The sequence below is a fragment of the Protopterus annectens genome, chromosome 2.part0, assembly GCF_019279795.1.
Source record: "Protopterus annectens isolate FY-2018-M chromosome 2.part0, PAN1.0, whole genome shotgun sequence".
NCBI lineage: Eukaryota > Metazoa > Chordata > Ceratodontiformes > Protopteridae > Protopterus > Protopterus annectens.
The window spans coordinates 642,484,637-642,507,621 of record NC_056728.1 but is presented as its reverse complement, the minus strand read 5'-3'; the positions used below and the strand labels follow the sequence as shown (position 1 = coordinate 642,507,621).

The following is a 22,985-nucleotide window of genomic DNA, read 5'->3' as shown; positions in this document are numbered from 1 at the left end:
GTAATTATGTTTAACCACCACCTCAACATCCAAACTCTCAATTAACGCCCCTGATCGGAAATGAAGAAATCTTGTATGCCAACCTCAAACTAAACCCAAATAAAACTATCAACTTCATTGGCTGCTACTTCCCTCTGGGACATAATATACCTCCACTAGAAAATCTCCTGAACTGGGCCAATCTTTCCCTACCTCAAGAAACCATCATCCTCGGTGACCTTAGTATCAACTGGCCATCTTGTAGTTAAGGACCACCAAGCCATACAACTAAATCTACATGGTTTCTCTCAATTAATACAATCACTCACTCATATGAATAAACCCAACAATCATACCATTCTCGATTAACTAGTATCCAAAGATCCTCATTCCTACATAACTGGCTGGCTACTCTCATTCCTACATAACTGGCTGGCTACCAGACAGCCTCAGTGACCAGCTCCACCACACTCCTCCTAAAACACCATGTTAACAGTGCAAATCCCATCATCCATAGACAAATCCCTACCAAAGCAAAAATTCAACCCACACTCCATCTCTTCCCTCCAAAACTGTAACTGGACACTACTAAAATACCTCAATTTAAATGAAGCCATCCACTTCTTCAATAGCACCTTCCTCAACATCTTAAACATCCAAGCTCCCCTAAGATATGCCAGATTCAAAACTAAAAGCTCCCTCTGCCCCCCCCCCAAAAAAAAATTAAGACCTAATGAAAATCAGAGAGAAAGCCTGGGATCACTGTCACCTAACAAAAAACCCTCTGCCATGAATATTTCCTTGAATTGAGCAATAAAGGTCAAACAACAAATAAAAACAGAAAGCCCTATACTATCAGACCACCCCAAACTCCTCCCACCACAACCCTAAGCAATTCTGGTCCACAATGAACTCCATACTCCACCCAGGTAAAGTCGACACCCCCCTTACCTACCATCCCCTCCTCCCCTAGCAGTATTGCTGACTCTCTCAAACATTTCACTGAAACCATTCTATCCTTGGCCAAACAGCTCACCTCATCCACTACCCCCACTCCCAACCCTAATTCTCTACTCCTTTTGCATTTTCCTCAGTACCCGCCTCCTATACAATAAGATTCCTGACAAAACCTAAGCCCACAAAACTTGCAGCGGACAACCTTCCCTCAGAATACCTAAAAACTGCAACTGACACCCAAGCTTATCCAATTTCCGTATTAATTATCCGCTCCACATCAGAAAGCTAAGTACCCTCGCTGTGGAAAATCTCACACATCATTCCCCTCCAAAGGAGGCTCCTCCACTGACCTTTCCAATTAACCCCCTATCCTCTCCCCATTCTCCAAGATCCTTGAAAATGCATCAACTCACAGGTTTTAAACCACTTCCTAGCTAACAATCTCTTCTCCAAAACCCAACATGGCTTCAGGCCATATCACAGCACTACTACCGCCTTGCTCTTTTTCACCAACACTACCCTTCATCATAAAAACATTGTTCTCCACCACTATATTTCTGGATCTATCTAAGGCTTTTGACATGGTATCACACAAAATACTCTCTGTTCTCACTAATCTTTCCTTCTCCCACTCAGCCACCAACTGGTTCCACAGCTATCTGACCAGCCGACAACAATCAGTTGTATGGAAAGATAACCTCACTCGCTCCCAGTTACTCTCGGAGTTCCCCAAGGCTCCATCCTTGGCTCCCTACTATTTTCCTTATTCATCAACAACCTACATACCTCCAACAAGCATGCTTCTCTCATGCAATATGCAGATGACTCCATCCTCATCTGCTGTGCCCCCACTTTATCAGAACTTCAAAAGATCACACAAGAGTCATTATCATCCGTAGAAAGCTGGCTATCCAATGCCCACCAAGACCAAACTCATCTTCCAACCCACCAAACCCAACCAAAGTCCCACCCACTTCAATATTCTTACCAAAGGCAATACCATCATCTCCTCATCAGATCACACCAAACTTCTTGGTGTGGAGATTGACAATCTCAAATTTGACTTCCACATCTCTTACCATAAAAAAGTATACAAAAAACTTGGTGCACTACATAGAAACAAACAATACCTAATCAAGGCAGCCAGAACTTCTATTGCCAAGTCCCAACTAATATCCACCCCTACTCTGTGCTTCTCCTATACTTACCTACCTTAAACAGTCTGACCTAAACTGGCTCAAATCCTGCTACAATAAAATCACAAAATTCGCAATGAGCACACCCTACCACAGCCACCATTGCAACACACATAGGGAGCTAGACTGGTTGGAACTCCTACAACTTCTTCGCCTGAATCAACTCTCATTCGCCCACAAACTAGTAAACCATCCTCATAAAACCCCATCACTTCAAAACCTTCTCCAAACTTACTGCTCCTCTAGACCCCTACACTCCAACAGCAGAAATCTACTTCTTGTCACTAAACACAAAAATTCAACAGGAAAAGCCCTATTCTCCCGTGCCATATCCAAACTATGGGAACAACCTCCCCCCCATACAACCACTTTTCCATCCAGCAGTCAATCCAAGACTGCACTCAAGTCTCACCTAAAAAAGCAGTGGCTCTGTCCTTGCCCCAATCCAGACTAAAAAGAAAACTCCTATCCCAAATAATATAGTTGTCCTTTTTATTACCTGAAACTGAGAATGTTAAACATTAGTACTACTTGCCTTTTCAGCTTACTTACTTAAGCTTTCTTTATTCTGTTTCTTCAAATTGTTACAAGTCTCTACTTCTGTATTAATGTATGTTTTTTTACTACTGACCTATTTGCTCCGTTATTATGGTATCTTGCTTGTGGAGCTTTTCTCTCAGAGCCTCCGCTGAAAAAGGACCTGTGTCCAGTCAAAATTTACCACTAAACAAATGTAAATAAATAAATAAAATAATAAATCAAGAGTTTACTTTGATTGGCACAGAAAAGTTTGGGATAATAGCGACATAGGATTTCCTAATATTCAACCATATGCTACTTCAACAACTTTAAAAGTTATAGCATTGTGGATACATTCATCTTAAGCTTCAAAATGGAAATAAATACATCAAGAAATATTACCAATGAATAATAAATGCATCACAACCAGTCAAATTCCCTAACAGTTTTACCTGGTTATTAAAAGATTGTTGTGTAAACGGAATTGCACCCAGTAATCAAATTCCTATTTAAATAACATTTCCTCTTTCCAAAAATTCACATATTCTAACCATTGTATAAAGACTTAATATTTTCCATGTTTCTAATTGCATATAAAAACGACTGCTTAGAAATTCAAGTAATACTAGTACTGAAACAACAAAGTAACAATTTAATGGCATCAATTCTTAAATGGTACTAATATATATTATACACACACACACTTGAAAATTTAAGGTCCAAATACAATCAAGATTCTGAGAACTGGGGGGCGGAGCCTGAATGGCTAACTGAAAAGCAGCATTTTTTGGAGCTCCATAGATTAGTATTAAATTTAAGAAATTAAATTATTACTAATAAAACTACTACAAATATTTAGTTAATAGTCTAAAGCAACTAAATACAAATTTTGGTGGATTTTTAAAAGAAATTTCCTGTCAAATTACTTAGAAGTCTAAACACAGCATCTGAAGAGATGAGCAACCTAAAGAATTGTCATGGTGACTTGACACTAAAAAAGGAACTGCAACCGGTGACTACCACATTACAAGAATTAACAAAAATGGACGATTTTAAGATTAATCTACATAATCTAGAAGAGAACTCACAGAAACAAACAGAAGTCTTCAAAGAAATACTTCAGCAACACCAAAGTTAAACATTGAAACTCCTTTAACTGACATTGATCAAAGGCTCAAAGAGGAGGAAACACACAGTTTCTCCTGAAGCAAAATACTTGGTTCTCTAACAAACTAGATGATCTTGAAAATAGTGAGAGAAGGTCAAACATCCGGATTTTTGGTTTTTGGTGCTCTGAGGAATAGAACTTCAGCAACAACTTCATCAACATCCATTATACCACCAAGATCAATTATAGTAGAATTCTTATCCTTTATGGACAAAGAACTGGTGTTAAAAACAGCTTGGAGGAAAAGTCCTATAAAATATTACCAGAATACAATAAGATTTGACAATGACTACTCCACTAAAGTGCTGGAACAGAGAAAAAAAGGTATGGTCTCTAATAAAAACTCAAACAGAATAATATTAAAGCTCAAATAGCCTTTCCTGCAAAAATTAAAATAATGCACCTAAGTGAGATGAGAACCTTCAACACTCTGGAAGAAGCCTTACATTTAATTCAAAAGAATAACATTATAACCATTTCTGAAGATATGGAATGGGCATCCCCATCACTGAAGAGAACCACTGACAAAAATGGCTGGACTGATGTCAAAAAAATATATATATATATAAATAAATAAATAAATAAATAAAAAACAGAAAACTGAATCCAAAGTACCAACTTCTATGAAATCTCTCAAAGTGTCAACTGCAACCTAACTATTAAAAGCATCTAAATGGTCTCACTATGTATTAATACATTTAATCTCATGCATTTATTCACAACATATATATATATATATATATATATATATATATATATCACATACACATACATACATATATACATACATACATACATGAAAAGGTATGTTTCCTATAACTATTTATACATGTCAGACCATCCTATTAAGTTTCTCTTCTCTTTGTTTTAATAAATAAATGTTAAAAATGTCTACTACTTAATATAGCTATTTATTTAATCTAGTAATATCAAAGTTAAAATATTATGTTTTATAACTATGTTTTTCAGCCTACTAGTGTTATATCCATTATTTAAATTAATTAATTTTCCTTTTATTAAAATGCTTATTGTTATTTTCAGCTCGAGACTTGTATAGTAGCATGTATAGGCTTTTCAGACTATAATAATGAAATGTTCCTCGTAGCTACGAAACATTCTCATTTTTAAATGGAGAAACGCTATTGAGATCTGTCAAAGTAACAAGAAGGTATTTGCTCATTGCTGACGTGAAAGAGGATGTTAGGAAAGAGACTCGTTTCGAGTTGCAGTTATTACATGTTCAAAATTGTCTACAATATAAATCTGGAGTTTACCTTGCTTATCATTTAGAAATGGTAGAGTGTGTATATATATGGTTGTCAGTCTAGGTGCATATAAAACATCTATTTTTTTTTTCATTATTATTATTTTTTTTTTTTTACATTTTAAATATGCTACCTAAATTTCATTCCATGTTAAAATGTTAGCTCGATTAGTAAATAACATACTGTGATCGAGAACAGTATAGAATTATTGAATTAAGCGAAAATGAATGTCCTGCCTTTGGACGATGCATTAGAGTAATGTATGGAAGAGGTGATCTAACGAACTGTAAATACACACAGACTAAACATAAATTTATATTCATTAAGTATAAAAACATCAACTTCCTTCCCTAGCATAAATAACAATTATTGCCTACCTATCTATTTTGACCTTTGTTGTACTGCCCACAGTCTATTGCATAATATATACATTTGCAGTTATTGATAATTAGTTGTTTTTTTTCGCAATGGCCTTAAATAATGTGTATGCTTCTAGAGAGCATTGCCGCAATCATCGCTGTTGGCATTATGGTGAAAAACATTTTTTTTGCCTGAGGTGCACTGACGAGGAGAGGTTGTATACCAGGGTTATGCCCCATTTGAAATCTTGTCCGGTCTGTTATTGTGTGCTTTGCTGCAAGGACTGGGATTAATGTTGCAGCTAGAGGAAAAACACTGTTACTGAAAGTGGGGTTTGGGTTTCTTAGATGGCTGCATTATTGAAATAGTTGATACTTGCAATGGCTTGACAACTGTTCCTCTTTCAGGGAGATGGCGGACTGATTTTCTGGGCAGGGTTTGTTGAAGTATCTGGCAATCTCTACTTGTCGGGGATAATTGGTGGGATTTCTCTGTGGAATAGAGATAGGACAGGAACTATTGTAGTTCTGGCGATGTCTTGCTTCGCCTTCTGAATTGATAATGAATGGTGCTGTATTGTTGGTTGTAGTTGCAGCTTATGTGGAACCGATGTACAGTTGTGTCAGGTCAGATTGGAGAAGCACTGTCGGTCGAGTGAATTGGTGTTGTATGAGGTCAGATAGTATGCAGTGAGTGGGGTTGAAGGAGCACTGGACACAATGTGAGCTGACCCTGGTGTGTTTGGGCCAGGGGTGGTGTGCTCCTTGCGAGGGAGGGAGTCTGTGTTTTGAGCCTTTTTTTTTTATCTTTCTCTCTCTTCCATTTTCACAGCAGTTGTTTGAGCAGGAATTAAGTGCTCGTGAAGTTTTGTAAAGGTCTATTTAGACTGCAGTACACATAAGCTAGGGAAGCAGTTTTCACCTATCTTTACAATTGCCGAGTTGTTTTAATGTTGTCATAACAATGAGTAGATAAGGATTCGATTGGCTGTTGGTATACTCGTACCCTACAGAAGCACGTTCACAACACACTTTAGGAAACAAGCTAGATATTCCTTATCTAGTTATACCCCGTACAAGAGAATATAAAATTAAATCTGGTTGTTGTTTGAACCATATTTTAACTAAATCATTATTAAAAGTAAACCAAGCATCTAAAATGATACAAGTACCTGATTAACATATTCATAGAAACTACTGTTTTACACCACTTAGAGAATTTAAACATATGCATTTTTTGAGTGCCTTTCTAAAACATTACTATAACTATTAGCTAAAGTATAATAAGATTAAAGCCTACATTTAGATAAGGTAATTATGCAATCTCTCAAATCTGATGAACAGTTCTTGAAAGCATATGTTTATATATTATAAGATGTGATTTTTTTTAATTTATATTATTGCTTGCAAGCCTTGTGATTAAGGATTAAAGTTTGTGTGTTTAAACAAGTGAATTCATATCCAATATGGAAAGTTATGTTGATACAAATGAGCTGAATAAGTTAATAATTAGTATAATTCAACTGCATATGTTTTCTATGTTTAGATGGTAATGATATACTAGTTAATTCGTATTAAACAATGCCTTCTACAACCAAATGTTTTTAGATCAAAATAACAGTTGTTTATTAGACTTCTCGAATATTTACAGTATATATGGAGCTCAAATGAATGGAAAAAGGAAGTTAGAGTGATAGTTCACCAGATGTTTCAAATCAGTTGGATTAGGAATGTATTTCATTCCATGGTAGGTAGGGACTAATGAGCTAACTACTTAAACTTTAGTATTTATTTTAGTTTTTAAGATGTTCATTATTTTTACCAAACCTAACGTATACTTATTGAGTACTTTAGTGATAACATGCTTCACTGAGATAATCGATTATGTACCAATTAATATTACTTTATATTTTAAGGAGGGGATGATTACAGGTAAAGGCAATGACACCTTTAAATGTTTCCTCAAAATAATCTGATATGGACCTTTCTATATTATCGTTAAACATTAATGGCCTAAACAGTCCAAATAAAAGATCTAATTTACTAAGATATCTAAATTTAAATTGATCACAATTTTTTTTTACAGGAAACACACCAAGAGCAATGATAATTTCACATGGAACCCAAGTGATTTCAAGACCTTAGCATGTTCCAATTTTAAAACAAAGAGGGGGGTAATAATTCTATGGAGAAGGAATTTATTAAATCCTGAAGTAATACATAACTATATAGACAATGAGGGCCTTATAGCTATAGTCATTCTGAAATTTAGTAACAGGTTGTGGACACTAGTAAACCTATATTGGTTTCCAGGTACTGGGATGGGGACAGTCAAAAAAACATTTAGATCAAATTACAAGCATATTTAAAGGTAATTTAATAATGGGGGGGGGGGCTTTAATAGTATTACAGATACGTCTGAAACTACTAATAAAAAATCTCCACATTTAACAGCCACTGCAAAATTACTAAAAAAATGGACTGAATCTTTAAAATTAAAAGATACCTTTAATGTTATAGATAGTAATTCCTTGGTATTCTCCCATCAAGATTATAGATATGGTACCCAAACCCGAATTGATAAGATAAACATTTCCCAGGATCTTCAAACAAAAATTATTTTACAATAATTCCTTGCTCCCTCTCAGATCATAATTCTCTAGTTCTAAAAGTGCAAATAAATGTTAAACCACTTGCTTTTCTTACTACAATTCCTGCATACATTATAAAAAATAAAGAATTTAAGCAATGGTTAGTGAATGAACTTAATTTCTTTGTAGATGTAAACTAAAACTCGGAAGTGAATACAGTAATGGTATGGGATTCATTAAAAGCTTATATCTATGGAAAAAACAATTGCTTGGTATAAAAATAAAATCAAGGAATGGGAATCAGAACTTCAAGAACTACAAAGGAATCTCACATTATTTAAATCTAAAACATATCCTAAATTACTAGAGAATAAAAAGACAATAGAAGACTTACATAAAAGATACACTGAAATCTTAAATCACAAAACTAATTTAGCCATGGAGAGATTAAAAATAAATTCTTATGCCAGCTCTCCAAAACACTTACATAACTTATCTGTTAAAGTTAAAATGCAATCTAAAGCTAATACTATTGTTAATATACTACATGAAGAAAAAGGCAAGAAAGTTTCGGAAATAGGAGATATACTAGATGCTTTCAAGTATCATTTCAAAAATCATTTTAAAAACAACAATAATTTACCAGAATATCCCCTTTTAGAAACTGTGATTTCAAATATTAAACCAAATCCCTGAAAGTTTACAAAATGAATTACAAAAATCCAATACGCACAAAGTCATAGATACAATCAAAAGATAGTAAAACTAGTAAATCTCCCAGAATGGATGGTTTAATCACAGAAATTTACAAATTATTCCCCAAAAATATAACTTCATTGCTACATAAAACATGTATTGAAATTCAAACTCATGCATTAATTCCTCCTTCGTGGAGATGCTCCTTAATCATACCCATTTTAAAAGAAAACACGGATGATAGTCAATGCAGCTCATATAGGCCAATTTCATTATTAAATAAGGATTATAAAATATTTATGTCTATATTGGTTAAAAAATAAAAAATCATATGAATGAAATTATCAACTATGACCAAACTGGGTTTATTCAAAATAGACATCCACATGATAACATAAAAAGAATACTGGCACTGATTTAAACAAAGAAAATATAGAAACATTAATAATTGGACGAGATGTTGAGAAAGCTTTTGATTTCTTGAACTGGAATTATTTAATTAAAATCTTAAAAGCTTATAAATTTCCCATCTCCTTCATTTCATTTATTAAAAAGGTTTATGAAAACAATTCAACTTATGTTAAATTAGGACCCTTTACTTCAGAGACTATACAAGTTACGAGAGGTACTAAACAAGGATGCCCTATGTCACCCATTTTATTTGCATTAGCTATAGAACTATTGGCAATATTAATACGAAACAATCCAAAGATAAAAGGAATAAATATATTTGGTCAATATAACTCCAAGATCATGCTCTTTGCTGATGACATACTTCTTACACTATTGAATTCAAAAGAAACATTAGTTGAATTAGATAGTCTGATAAATTTCATAAGATCTCAGGACTCCGATTTAATAAACAAAAGTCAAAATACTTATTAAATAAAAAAAGGATTTTCAAATAGATAAGAATCATATCATAGGAGAACATGTCTCAACAATAAAATACTTGGGGATAGACTTGTGTGAAAATATTAAAGATATATTGAATATTAATTATAGAAAGATCACAGCTACAATAGATTCCCTAGTGGGTAAATATAATACGTTATTTATAGTTTTTGAAGATAGACTACAGTTAATTAAAATGATTCTTCTCCCTAAAATTTTGTATTTTGTACAAGCCACTTTGTTAATTCCTGGGAAAACTCACCTTAAGAAAAGAACATCAATTTTGCTAAGATTTCTGTGGTTTCCTAAAAGAAACAAAATTGCATATACCCATCATATCAGACAATGGGACCAGGGAGGAATACATTTCCCAGATATGGAGTCTTATACAAGAGCAACTTTACTTAAAACTGTGGTTGAATGAATCGATCCGAATTTTATGTCTAATTGGAAACTGTTACATACAACTATAATAATAAATGAAAATAATTTGCTTAAAAATTCTACTATTCTAGACAAGGACAATATATTATGGCACTCGCTGGCCTTAAAGTCTCAATACAATATAACTAAACTAACTAGGACAAATTTAAATAAATCATTTGACTATTTTAGGAAATTTATAAACAAGAATACGGATTTAAAGCTTTGGTTTGCAACATTATTTCCCTTCAGCATTACTAAAAACTTTCCAGATAGAATTCAGAGAGATATATTCTTCTCTTGGGAACAGAAAAAATCTAATCTATTGGTTATATTGTCTAAAAAAAATCAGCAAGTATTGGATTTACAATACATGATGTCAACTTACAAAGTGAATTCTCATGAATGGTTAATGCTTCAGAATATATTCACGTACTCCCAAGGATCTATGTAGGATAATAAATAATAATTCTTTTTCAAATACACCAAAACTTATATCCAGACTGTTTGAAATTTTATATAATAAGAAACTGGAAAATGGTACTTCATATTTATATAATCTAATAAAAAGCTACAAAACACAACTTAAACCAGCATATTGGCAATTTATTACTAAAGGATATAGGATTCAATTAACCTCAGAAAATAAATCTAATTTACTTCTCTCAGTAAAATTAAATTCTTGCTCTCATTACTGGAGAATATTTACCTGGAAATTCCTTCACAGATCCTTTTTAACCCCTGATAAAGTTTCAAAAATCAATCTTTGTAATAATGGGTTATGCTGGAGATGTCAACAGTATAATAAAGCTGATTGGTCTCACATTTTCTATGACTGTATAAAAATTAAACCCTTTTGGGAAAGTATTAATTTCTTGCAGGCGATTTATGCAGATAATTTTGTCATGACCAAGGCATTGTTATTACTGAATATAACTGATAATGCTTATTCTTCAAATAAGACTGACCTTCATTTACTTTGGACTATACTAGCTATAGCTAGGAAATGCATAACAAAGAGATGGAATTCTACCACAGCTCCTAGCAAAGAAGATTTCATATGTATATTGCACAGGACAGCCTTAATGGAAATAAAAACTAAAGAATTAAGAATGTTTCCTAGACCACTAACTAAAAACCCTTGGAAAAAAGTTCTAACTTTGACTGATACTTTGCAAATGGATCTAACCTCCTCATGAAGCATGTACTATTTAACTTAAATTTGTATATAGTTAATAAAGTATCTAACTTGATTATAAACTGTGACAAGTTTTCATTTATTGTAAATTTAAAATAAAAATCATCTGAGTAAAAAAAAAAAAAAAAAAAAAGATTCTGAGAACTGGTTAAACATAACTTAGGCAAGAAATCATCCCCCAAATTACAGGAATTATTAATGAATATCAATAATAATACAATGAAAAATAAATCACAAATCACAATTGTCAAACATTTACAAAATAATTCTCAAGTTGGAATTCACACATTTAGACAATTTCTACTGGAATTACTCCTCAAAATTAAACGATAAAGACTTCTCTTAAGAATACAAGAGAATAATATTAAAGTCTACAGATAAAACCACATCTTCATTATACTGGAAAATTTTCACTTGGAAATGTTTTTACACAGAGCTTTTGTCACTCTAACAGAATTACAATTATGTATAAACCAAATAGAATAAATGCTGGAGATGTGACTCTGAAATAATAGCCGATTGGACGCATATGGTATGAATGTGAAGTCATCTCCCCTTTTTGGAGAGAAATTACTAACTTAAGCTCTATGGTCAGATAAATGCAATATTTCTGTATTTAGTGCTCCGATCCCAGATATAACTGCAAAAACCCAACTGTCTCTTCTTTGGTCTATTCTTACTATAGCTAGAGACGTAATTACTAAAAATTGGAAAAGTAAAGTTACCCATCCGTGTTGAATTTATCAGTATGGCAAAAATTGTTTGCAGCAGTGAACAGCATACTATAAAAGATGAAAACTAATATTTTAAAAACTTCCTTGAAAAATATTAATTGTTCTTGATCTGTATAACCAATATATTGATCAGCTGTGGACACATGCAAATAGTTGTTTTATAAATTGTTTTAATACCAAAAAAAAAAAAAAAAATAAAATAAGATACTAATTGACAAACTGCAAATCAAACAATTATTTTGTATGACTGTAATAAAACGGGAGTCTCTTCTTTGGAGGAAAACAAATACAATTCCCCCCACCAAAAGGCATTCCTCCCCCCAAGCACTTGCTCAACTCTTCACAAATCACAGCTCACATATTCAACTACATTTCAAAACATTCCCCCAATTGTCTTAGACTTTGAAATTCCATAGCTGCCCAGTCACTATGCCTCAGTGAATGAAACGCAACTGGACCCAAGTTTGAGAAGAAAAAAAAACTAAACACTTGCTATCCCTTTACTTCTATCAATAAAATCTCTCATTCTGCTCAGATTCCATTCTCCTAGAAAAGAAACCAATCACACATTCCAATGATTTCAACCTATCATAATACGAACACTTGCTTCTTGGCACCCTTTCGGTATTATTAGTATAGAGGAAAAAGTAATTTTAAAAGTCTTAAAACTTAGAACAGAACTAGTATCTGGCATTCAGACCTAGATTTAAAAACCACTAAAGCCCTATTTTAAGTCACTGACCATACCTTTAGCAGAAATACCTAAATGTTATTGAAGCTCACACTGTTGCTCAAGCTTTGGAAGGAGTTGTACTAGACAGTCTACAAGTCACAGTTAAATGCTACAATCAAAAGACTGACCCCTCGATAACAGGCACTAATCTGGTGTTCTGTGATTGTACAAAGATTATAAACTACACTAAAGGGAGCACGGTAGGGTTAAGCTTTTCCTTTGATTCTGCAACTGTGAGACCACAAAAGTTAGTACACATTTAGAGGTCAGGACTGACTCACTGCCAGTGCATTATTTGATAGCACAACGGCAGTGATTCAATATTTCTGGGCCTTTCCCTTGCTTCTACAGTTGCACAATCACAAAACTGGAAAAGGAGGTGCAGCTTCTATAGAAAAAACATTGAAAATGAGATACCCTCTAAAAAATCAAAACAGTACATTAAAAATATAAAACTGGGGTGCGGCGCACACACACACACACCACAATGAACTTCCTTACATCAATGAACACTTCAAATCTTAACCTACTGAATGCAACTAAAAACACAGCCTACAATCCCCCAAGTGCTTGAACCCACAACTACCCTGATCTTCCCAAATATCATCTCACACTGTCTAGACCTACTAAACCACAAAGCATTCCTAGATCCCCAACCAAGACTTCCCTCTTGCTCCATAAACCCAAACTCCTTAACCACTCCCCATCTTTACTCCACTCCCACACCCTCACCCTAAAACTTCCCTCCCTGCCAGAAGCCTAAATCCCAAAAGTAGCATGTTAGCAGGGTATTGCTACTCAATGCTAGAAGTCTAAACCTCAAAATGCACTCTCCCGAGGCACTCCTTAAAATGGAGAACATCGACATCTGTGCAGTGACAGAGACCTGGTTCAAGGCTCCAGAGAGTACCCCTGCATTACCAGGCTATAATTCATACCACACCTTTCGGCCACCTAACCTAGACCGAAACACTAAAGGTGGAGGCGTGTCCATATTCATTAAGGATATCCACACCTCCAGGCTAGTTGCTCAGCATAATGCATCCGAGATTATCCAAGCGCAACTAACTCTGGGCAAGACCGCAATCCAAATTGTAGCTTGCTACAGATCCCCCACCATGCCCCAGGATTCCCACTTCTCATTTCTTAATACACTGGGAAATATTAGGGTACAACCTAACACCCTAATAATGGGCGATTTCAACTACCCTACCATTAACTGGGAAAACTACTCATGTACCAACTCTTGTGCTCAACGTTTTCTGGAATTCATAAATTCCAATGCCATGGATCAACTTATCCACACCCCCACCAGGGGCAGCAATATCCTAGACCTGGTTATTACCAACATGGGCAACCGGTGCTCCACACCAGAGGTCAATTCCTCGTTGGTCAGATCTGACCATAAGCTAATCACCCTAGACATCCGCATCCCTCCCCCACTAGGGAAACCACAGTAAATAAGTTCTCCAAAGCCAGCTTCACCCTTCTTAAGACAGAAGTGGCAAACTTCACGACACCCATGCTGACGGACAATAGAGGTATGACTGCTGAATCCTACACAAATGCGCTTTATAAGCACTTACATGAGTGCATGGATCGTGCAATCCCTAAGAGAACCAAGATGCTATCCTCCAAAAAAAGGAAGCCAATCTGGTGGTCCCCTACCATAAACAAACTCTACAACAGAAGAAAGAAACTCTTGCAAAAAAAGAGTAAAATCCCATGATTGGAGAAACTCCCTGGTCAGCTTCAGTAAGAAGCTGAGATCCCTCATAAAATCCTCCAAAGCTAGTTAGGAAAACAAAATCGCCACTGACTCTAAAGACAACCACAAAGCATTCTATAGCTATGTCAAGCTCTGAGTTACAGCACAATGGCACTAAATATACAGAACCAACGGATATTGACAACATCCTGGCAGATAGGTTCAGTGCTAACTTTACCCCTCTGTCATCCCCTAAAGGGCCCATCTCTATACCAGAAGAATGCAAAGTTCCTGTAATCACGGCTGCACAGGTAAAAAACACACTATCCAAAGCCAAGAACACAGCATTCATGGGACCTGCGACATCCCAGGCGGTGTTCTACATGAACTACAGAACAAACTGGCACCCCACCTAAGTACCATGTTCAATCATAGCCTCACCTCAGGCTATGTGCCCACTGAATGGCGCACAGCGACAGTTATCCCACTCCACAAATGGGGAGCCAGCACAGACCCCGGAAACTACCGCCCCATTAGCCTAACGAGCCTGGTCTGCAAGGCTATGGAGCGTATCATCATGGAACTTATAAACAATGACATTGGTAATCACCAAACTCAGGACCCCACCCAGTTCGGGTTTGTAAAAGGCAGATCACATCTTCTTTGAAGCAGTCACCAAAGCCGTAGATGAGGGTAAGGTGGTTCATACAGCCTATCTAAATCTCGCCAAGGCTTTCCACCATCCCCCACTCTGGAATTATAGATAAACTCACTAAACTAGGTATAAATCCCTATGTCACAAGATGGGTTGCCAACTGGCTCACTGACAGAACCCACTCTGTGAAAGTAGCAGACTCCAAATCCAGCTTCAGACCAGTGACAAGTGGAGTACCACAGGGTTCAGTCCTGTGTCCTCTCCTGTTTGGTATCTACTTCTCTGAAGTACAGGCCAACACAGAAGGTCTTTGGCTAACGAAGTTCGCAGATGACTGCAAACTAGGAGCCATAATCAAAACTAGGAGCCATAATCAAAACTCCAAAAGATGTGGACATCCTACAAAAGGGCCTTGCTGAGACAGATGCCTGGTGTCAAAGCCATGGCCTCAAGCTCAATGCTAAAAAGTGCATTGGCATTCCTTTTGGTAAAAACTCAGTACCCATGAACTACCACATAGGTGGTAGTCTACTTAACACCGAAAGTGTAATAAGAGACCTTGGGACACAGGTGGACAGCAGTCTCTCCTTTGATAATCACATCGCCACAGTAGTCAGGAAATTCTTCTATGTGGCACACCTCATCACAAAAGGTTTCTCATCCAGGAAAAAAAAAAAAAAAAAAAAGAGGTAATTGTTCCCCTCTACTCGTCACTCATTAGATCCATTATAGAGTACAATGCCCCTTTTGGTATGTACCTCACAAGACATCTACAACAACTGGAAAGGCAACAGAAATACCTCACAAAGAGGATTACCGGCCTGAAAGAGATGCCCTATGCAGACCATCTCAAAAAACCTGCAGCTTTACTCCGTTGCATATCGCCTACTCAGAGGCGATTTCTGCCTAACACACAAAGCTATGTCAAACCCAGAGCTTTTAGACATGCTCCACTTAAAGAAATCCCAATCCCTACGAGCTACACGCTCTAGAGACCTAAACCTCGTCACCACAATAAACAGAACATGCTGGATAGATTCCTGTCCCAGAGACTTCCCATACTCTGGAACAAACCACCTATCTATATCAAACAAAGCTCCTCATTAGCACTCTTCAAGAAAAATCTTGATGATTGGATGGGAGATAGGAAATTCACCCCGGGGATCACTTCTGTGGCTCTGCTCGACAGTGGCACAGGAAAATAATTTTCTTGGGTGGCGAAAGCCAGGGTACCTTTGGCTAGGCTTATATAGGCCCTAGGGCCAAAAGCCTAGTACCTACCTATGAACCTATATACCCAACTCCTGCAGTGATTTGTTGAATACAGTGCGACCAACAACGTAGCATTCAAACAGTTCAACAAAATGCTGCACTTTTTGTTGTCGACTTCAACAAAGTTATTGATGGAAGTTTATTTGCTCTCACAGACACACACACACACACACACTTAGCAATATAACAAAAGATAGCAGGCAGTTTGTCTCCTGACATTGAGAGCATTCGATCTGGTTAGCCACTCTCTCTCTCTCTCTCTTCTCCCCACTTTTCAACAACAGTTTCTCAAACAATTTCAACTATGTAAACACTCCTCCAATATCCTTATAAACCCAAGTGCGCGTTAAATCTCCATTCCCAAGTCCATCATTTTCTCTCTTTTCAGTAACAATCTCCCCACTGATCTCCATCAACATCATCTCATCCTTTATTCGGATGACCAATTACTCCTAAGAGAAGCTAAAAGCTGCTTTGGTTTATATGCTCTAGAACCGCTTTTGTAATATCTGCAATTTGTTTCCAATTAAACTCACTGCCAGTACAAAAAAAAATCTGTAATCTTTAATACAAGACAAAAATCTTCCTCTTTTCCCCACCTTAATTTCTCCAATTTGCTGGAAATTCAACAATTTCTCAGCACATTCTTACCAATACAGCACAGCTTTCTTGATCTCACTTTATATTTTCATAATCTTGTTTACAGTTCAATCAACCAAGTCACATTCCAGTTAATGTCAGCCAATAAGCTTAACAAGCAAATCTTCACTTTGAAGCACAGAAATGTCATCATTCCAAAGCCTGAATATGCAGTTCCACTTACCTTCTTGAGTAAACTGCTTAAGACTTCCTTTCCTTTCAATTAGAACCAACTAAAATTGGTCACTTCATCGACCAAGCAGACTAGAGATCACAATATTCACAACACTGTTTACTCTTAAAAATGAAAAAATATCCCGAATCAGTTAAGGAACCATTTTTCTTATTGCGATCACTATTTATAGAACTACTACACAACTATCTCTGATCATCACAACCTTTAAAAACTCACTAAAATGCAGTGTCTTATTACAGACAGCACATTTCATAAAATGTGCACTTGTTGTTTTGAATGCTTTACCCTCTATGGTTCTGTAATGTTCATTGTACATCCTTGTTATATGTTGACCTTTGCTCAAATCCAGGATAAACTAAATCCCTAAATGTGAACAGGTATATTTTCATTCATTATACTTCCTTAACCTCCCTTCACTCACTTCCTTAAATCTATCCAATTCTCTTACCTGACTTTCTCTCTAAATACAACATAAAACCTGCCCGCCATCACTTCATATTCCAATTCCTATTCACACTAGACTAACTTACCTTTAATTTATCTACAAACTAAAATTTCTCTGTTGTTGTCTTTCGGCTTTTCCCGGTTAGGGGTCACCACAGCGGAACTCCGGTCCGCTGACTGGCAGTTGATTTTTACGTACCGAGTTGCCAGCCCTGACGCACAACCTTCAACGAAGGAACGCCCATTCACGCATGTCTCCACACAGAAGAACTAAAATTTCTCTAAATATTAAATTTGTCATATACCTGTATTGATTTTTAACCATTTTTGTATTATGTCTAATTTGTTATAATTATCTTACCTGCATACATTTTTGAAGATTTTAAAATTACTGGTCTTAATACATTTTGTAATCCTCTAGTTTGTTGTCATGTTAGTACAGCTAGGTGTACATTTCAACATGGCTTTTTGCACCTACTTCATTGACCTTCTAAGCATTCTGAGCATAACGAAAATGCACAAGAACCAACACTTTCTGCTACATTTAAATGGTTCCATGCATCTCCTAATTTACATGGATAAAAGGCAATACTACAGTTAAAATAACTTGTAGCATTTGACAACTTTAACAAAACAGCGATGATCAAGTGGGAAGCTGAATGTAAGAAAATACCATTGTTGTTGGCGGGTGTTGATGCAGAGAAAGCATTTGACAGAGTAAGCTGGAGTGTATGAGCAGGGCAGTAGAAGCATTGCATTCCCTGATAAAAATTATAAGGTTGATTAAGAGAATATATGAGGGATAGGAGGCAAAAATGAAAGTGGGTGGGTTCTTCCCTAATAATTTCTGTTTGAGCAGAGGAATCAGGCAGGGGAGTCCTCTTTCCCCTTTGTTATTTGCACTATATTTAGAGCCACTGACAAAGAAAATAAAAAGAGAATCGGGAATCCAAGGATATAATTAATATGGTAGTCAAGAAAAGCTGACTCTATTTGTAGACATTATTATTTTTATACCTGATAAAATCAGAAAGGGACATTTCAGTGTTATTAAACATTTTGAGGCAGTTTCAAATCTTTTTGGGATACAATTTTAATACAAGTAATAAAGCTAAAATAAAAGCAATAGCTGTAAATTATGTACCTACAGACTTATTGGTTCAGCAATATCCATAATTATGGGGACATGATAAAATGAAGTACTTAGGAGTATGGATTAAAAGGATTCTGGTGTGGCAGTTAAGTAGTTAAAATGTTTTTAGTCCCTTTAGTTTTATACACAAGTCAGACATATTATCAACCGAGGAGACTTTGTGGACAGCAATTAATAAAGAGCTGAAAGATTTTATTGGTAGGGGAAGATAGCAATTGCCAAGTGAGATAAAATACTTTTTCCAAATGAACAAGGAGGTTTGGGATTACCCGATTTGAAGGAGTACTTCAGAACTACATGGTTAAGGCTCCTATACATGGCAACAGCAGAAACTTATAATTCAAAGTGGAAATGGATAATGAAGAAACAGGGGGAGGGAGGAGCTCAAGAAACAAGGACAGACTGGGATTTTCAATGCAGAGCCTTAAGGAAAACTATAACCATGCAGAATATTATACGCATAAAATAGCAGAATGTATTCTAAGAACTAAACCAACATAGGACTGCAAAAAGGAGCTTCTGCTGATAGGATGACTGCAATTAGGGATACAGACAATAGGGGGCTGGAATTTATTGGATAAAACTGGCAGAAGAACCAAGGTCTTGTAATGCTGTTTGGGGTCACCACAGCGGAACTCCGGTCCTGGAAAGGTAACAGAATGGTAAGAGGCCCAAAATTAAATCTGAGTGCAGAATACAGATTGCATTCCCTATCAAGGATTGATATCAAGGTAAAAGCAAAGAGAAAGAAATAGGGGGATCCCTAAGAGAAAGACCAGCACTGGTAGAGTTTTTAGTAGAATCTACAACAGAAGCTACTGTTAAAAAAAGGTACGGCATTAAAAACTGTTGCACAATAACTATAAGAATCAATCACAGGAGGTTAGAAAGGACTGGCAAGAGAGATTAGATAAGGAATTGACAAAGAAACAATGGGTGATATACGCAAATCTCCCAAATATGCAAAAAGGAAGTGTTTACATAGACATTTTTATACCTCAAGCAGACTCCAAAGAATTTTTCTTCAGGTAGACAGCAAGTGTTGGAGGTGTGATGAGGAAGAAAGACATAACTGGAAACATTTTCTGGAAATGTAATGAGTTGGAAGACTTTAAAGATTCCCTTCAGACAGCTCTGTCATGAGTGAGCAAATGATGTAACCAAAGAAATTATTTTTTGAGCTATGATACAGAATCGGAATTTCCTAGACATGGTAAAGCCTTGCTGAGCCTAATTATAGTGGCTGCCAAAAAAGCAATTACTAGAAAATGGAAATCAAAGTCTAAACCAACTGTACGAGAAGTAGTGAATACACAGTTACAGCCAGGGTTGTTCCACAGGGCTTTGTCCTAGGCCCTTACTTCTTTAGATTATATCTTTCAGACCTAACTTTTTCATCTGATGTGTTCTACAGTCTATATGCAGATGACCTGAAATTGGGTAAACTGATTAAATGTGTTACAGATAGGCATGTCTGCAAATCAACTAGACTAAATTGACCATTTGGGCACAAGAGAATAATATGCTGATAAACCCATCAAAAATTAAGCATATGAGATTTGGGAGAAATAAACTGAAAGGTGAATATTTAATACAGCACACAGCGATTGAAAGTGTAGACTCATTTAAGGACCTGGGTATATGGGTAGATTCAGCTATGAGTTTTTCTAATCATATCAACCAATTGGTTAATGATAGCAATAGAACTATAGGTTGTATAAAAAGATTTATAAAGTCTAGGAAATTAAAAATACTGATGTCATTGCTTGTTAGCATTGTCTACATTAGACCCAAACTTGAGTATGGAATAACACTATGGAAACCCTATAAGAAGACAAGTATGAGTAACGTAGAAGGAGTACAGCGGAAATATACCAAGGGCATCCATGGATGTGAAAATCTAAGTTATTATGAAAGGCTAAAATATCTGAACTTGTACAGTATCTCTTACAGATATATCTAAGAGAAGATCTTATTCAGGTATATAGGGTATTTAAGGATAACTACCTCTGAGAATGTTTGGGGTTATCAAAAAGTACTAGAGAATCATCAGACAACCTATGTAGAAAATTCTATAGGAACGAGAAGTGTATTAATTGGTTCTCTGACAGAGTAGCTGATGCATGGAACAGATTACCAAATTACATCAAAGCAAGTACCAGTTTAGATATTTTTTAAGAACAACCTGGAGACTTATTATGGGAACAAGTGTTTTGATATATTGACAAGCTAGAAGGGCATTAATACCCATACTTGAAATATTTGTATGTATGTATAGTAACAGAAATATAAAACAACTGGAATTGAGATCTTCAGAAATGGGTAGAAGCAAATTAAATAGGAAAAAATTGGGAATTGTGGGACATTCAGAAGAGGAATGAGGTTTGAAAGAAGACAGGATTTGAATAAGCTATGTAATGTTTGACTGACAATGACCAGAAAGATTATAAGGGTTGTAGAATATTTGCAAATACAATGATGTCAATGTGGTTTGTGATGTATAATGCTTGCAACAAAAATTATGTCAATATGTTTTTTTTTTCATTTATATGAATATATGACTGTTAAGTTATTTATAACATAGCAAAGATGTGTGTTAAAAAAACATACGGCTAAGCACAATCACCATGCGGTCCTGCCAACCAGCACAAATAACTGGCAGTCGCCAACCTAAAATTCCTCATGCCTGAAACAGGGATAAAGTCAGAAAGTGTTATGGGTGAAAGTCTAACAGATTTTTCTATTAAAGTGACAGAGACTAGACATAATTAAAATGGGTTACGTGAAGGGACTATCTTTTCAACAGAGTTCGTACAACTGAAACATAATAAATGTGTCACCATAAATGACAGACCTAGGAAAGAGTACATAACGGCAGTCAGTGACCTGGACAAAGAATGTAACAACAGACAAATGCTTCCCCGAGGACTGCTGGCACTTAAATTACGAATTACCACACCCAAAAGGTCTGCTAAATATCATTAGTATCACGCGAGTTTAAAAAACACAAATGCCACTATGAAGCTTACGTCAAAGGACTTCTGGCTTAACTGTAGCCGGACTTCTACCACTACGATTGCAGGAACGCACTTTACTCTGTTTATCATATAGAACTGCTACTTTATATTAACAACTATGTTCACAGGAAAACACACTAACATACACACAATACTGGTATCTTAAAACACACTTCCGTTACCAGATAAACAAAGCAACAGACCAACTGGGACACAACAGAATGCTATACCGACTATATGCAAGGACAACCAATATTCCTCCTATATGCTATGGCACGCTTCTCCCAGTTTTATTTTCAATAAAATAAACTGTCCCACACTTCTAATACATGTGTATCTACTGCCGCAATGCAAAGTGCCCGAATACTAAACCTGTAGTACATCAAATCATTACTCTAAAAACAAAAGCACATAACACACAGGCCTGTTTTGCCACGGTATTAACTTACATTTCCCGATCCATCTTGTCTCTCGATGAAGTCAGTGTAGGGTCGAGGGAAAAAGGCAGTGGTTTTCTTAACTAAAGCACAGCCACTATGTCACACGCGATGATACCATAGTGAAAAGAACATAAATCTCCAAGTTTATCACGACTCGTTACAATATCCTTACAGAGTTTGGATAATGGCGAATATTTACAACCCTAGTTACATAATTTCAAAGTTACTGTGCTTTTCCTCTTTTCTGTCATACTCATACAATACACACTATAAACAGCAGCTGAGACAAGCAAAGTGCCACAACATACGGGAGGCTTCTGGGATAGCGGATGACTAATTCAGTCCTCCACAATCATTGAGTCTCTGAGGTGTAAGGGGAGAATATTGGTTTTGCTTTACCCGTAGAGTGCGGTATGATTGTTACGTCATACGATTTTACTTAAATTTATTTGGCATTTTGTTTACAGTAGGTCCCTCCATGCGCAGTAAAGGCCCGCACAAATCCCACCCAATAGTCTGCACATGTCCATTTTTTCACTAGACTTGAATAAGCATAAACATAGTTCGGTTGTACGCATTTACCGCCATGCGGTAAGCATACAAAGGAGGAAAATTTTAATAGAGCGCTGGTTATGCTGACTACTGTAATTAGTTCAGAAAAATACATTGTTACTAGATACTTGCTGAAAATGCATGGAGTGAAAAATCTCCATAAGATCTAAATCTAAAGGAAGGCTTTATGAATAAAA

General features: G+C 36.0%; 1 protein-coding gene across 2 annotated transcripts in view; it reads right to left on the bottom strand.

Moving 5' to 3' along the window:
- Positions 1 to 22,608, bottom strand: part of TOPORS (TOP1 binding arginine/serine rich protein, E3 ubiquitin ligase) — a 345,065-nt gene extending 322,457 nt beyond the window's left edge. For both annotated transcript variants that reach the window (XM_044061004.1, XM_044061003.1), the window contains exon 1: positions 22,246 to 22,608. The gene's annotated coding sequence lies outside the window, so the exon portion shown is untranslated. The remainder of the gene's footprint in view (positions 1 to 22,245) is intronic.
- Positions 22,609 to 22,985: the final 377 nt, after the last annotated feature.